A 2,500-nucleotide genomic window follows, 5' to 3' on the forward strand; every position below is an offset into this window, starting at 1 on the left:
AAAAAAAGTACTGCGCCGCGCGGGGTTCAGTGGTTTGTTTTGGGCATATTACTTGAATTTTGTCCCCTTTGGAGCTCCGGGGCCGGATTTTTGACAGAATAAGGATTCGTGGAGGTGTGCAGGTGAGTGTTTGTGCTGAATGAGGCCTGCTTGTGGCTTCCTTGAGTGGGCATGCAATAAAGAAATCTCCCCCCAGCTGGTTGTCAGTGTGATTTTTGACAGAATAAGGATTCCTGGATGTCTGCAGGGGTCAAGTTTGATTTTTCCAGCCCCTTTCCATGCACTATTTTCAGGGTATGTATTAATTGTGGTGGCCTCTGACCTCCAGGCCTGGTTCTCAGTGTGATTTTTAACAGAATAAGGATTCCTGGATGTCTGCAGGGGTCAAATTTGAATATTCCAGCCACTTTCCATGCACTATTTTCAGGGTATATATCAATTGTGGTGGCCTCTGACCTCCAGGCCTGGTTCTCAGTGTGATTTTTAACAGAATAAGGATTCCTGGATGTCTGCAGGGGTCAGGTTTGATTTTTCCAGCCCCTTTCCATGCACTATTTTCAGGGTATATATTAATTGTGGTGGCCTCTGACCTCCAGGCCTGGTTCTCAGTGTGATTTTTAACAGAATAAGGATTCCTGGATGTCTGCAGGGGTCAAATTTGAATCTTCCAGCCTCTTTCCATGCACTATTTTCAGGGTATGTATTAATTGTGGTGGCCTCTGACCTCCAGGCCTGGTTCTCAGTGTGATTTTTAACAGAATAAGGATTCCTGGATGTCTGCAGGGGTCAGGTTTGATTTTTCCAGCCACTTTCCATGCACTATTTTCAGGGTATGTATTAATTGTGGTGGCCTCTGACCTCCAGGCCTGGTTCTCAGTGTGATTTTTAACAGAATAAGGATTCCTGGATGTCTGCAGGGGTCAGGTTTGATTTTTCCAGCCCCTTTCCATGCACTATTTTCAGGGTATGTATTAATTGTGGTGGCCTCTGACCTCCAGGCCTGGTTCTCAGTGTGATTTTTAACAGAATAAGGATTCCTGGATGTCTGCAGGGGTCAAGTTTGATTCTTCCAGCCTCTTTCCATGCACTATTTTCAGGGTATGTATTAATTGTGGTGGCCTCTGACCTCCAGGCCTGGTTGTCAGTGTGATTTTTAACAGAATAAGGATTCCTGGATGTCTGCAGGGGTCAGGTTTGATTTTTCCAGCCCCTTTCCATGCACTATTTTCAGGGTATGTATTAATTGTGGTGGCCTCTGACCTCCAGGCCTGGTTCTCAGTGTGATTTTTAACAGAATAAGGATTCCTGGATGTCTGCAGGGGTCAGGTTTGATTTTTCCAGCCACTTTCCATGCACTATTTTCAGGGTATGTATTAATTGTGGTGGCCTCTGACCTCCAGGCCTGGTTCTCAGTGTGATTTTTAACAGAATAAGGATTCCTGGATGTCTGCAGGGGTCAGGTTTGATTTTTCCAGCCCCTTTCCATGCACTATTTTCAGGGTATGTATTAATTGTGGTGGCCTCTGACCTCCAGGCCTGGTTGTCAGTGTGATTTTTAACAGAATAAGGATTCCTGGATGTCTGCAGGGGTCAAATTTGAATATTCCAGCCTCTTTCCATGCACTATTTTCAGGGTATGTATTAATTGTGGTGGCCTCTGACCTCCAGGCCTGGTTGTCAGTGTGATTTTTAACAGAATAAGGATTCCTGGATGTCTGCAGGGGTCAGGTTTGATTTTTCCAGCCCCTTTCCATGCACTATTTTCAGGGTATGTATTAATTGTGGTGGCCTCTGACCTCCAGGCCTGGTTGTCAGTGTGATTTTTAACAGAATAAGGATTCCTGGATGTCTGCAGGGGTCAAATTTGAATCTTCCAGCCTCTTTCCATGCACTATTTTCAGGGTATGTATTAATTGTGGTGGCCTCTGACCTCCAGGCCTGGTTGTCAGTGTGATTTTTAACAGAATAAGGATTCCTGGATGTCTGCAGGGGTCAAATTCTATTTTTCCAGCCCCTTTCCAGGCACTATTTTCAGGGTGTTTATTAATTTAAGCTCCCGGTCTGGTGGTCTGTGGCTCCATCTTGTGGACGAAGAAAAGCACTGCTCCCAGCCGCCGTCACAGCGCTTTATTTCGTGCTTGCTTAATTAATTAATTGCGGGTCTCTGTGTGTGATTTTTAACAGAATAAGAATTCCTGGAAGTCTCCGGGGATCAAATCTGATGGTTTGAGGCCGAATTTATGCCTCATATGGCGGGTTTTTAATGAATAAATGTCCCCGTTTCATCCAAGAGCGGCTCTGTGTGTGATTTTTAACAGAATAAGGATTCCTGGATGTCTGCGGGGGTCTAATCTGATGGTTTGAGGCCGAACTTATGCCTCATATGGCGGGTTTTTAATGAATAAATGTCCCCGTTTCATCCAAGAGCGGCTCTGTGTGTGATTTTTAACAGAATAAGGATTTCTGGAAGTCTCCGCGGGTCAAATATGATGGTTTGAGG

This window comes from Gambusia affinis, linkage group LG19, assembly GCF_019740435.1.
Source record: "Gambusia affinis linkage group LG19, SWU_Gaff_1.0, whole genome shotgun sequence".
Lineage (NCBI taxonomy): Eukaryota > Metazoa > Chordata > Actinopteri > Cyprinodontiformes > Poeciliidae > Gambusia > Gambusia affinis.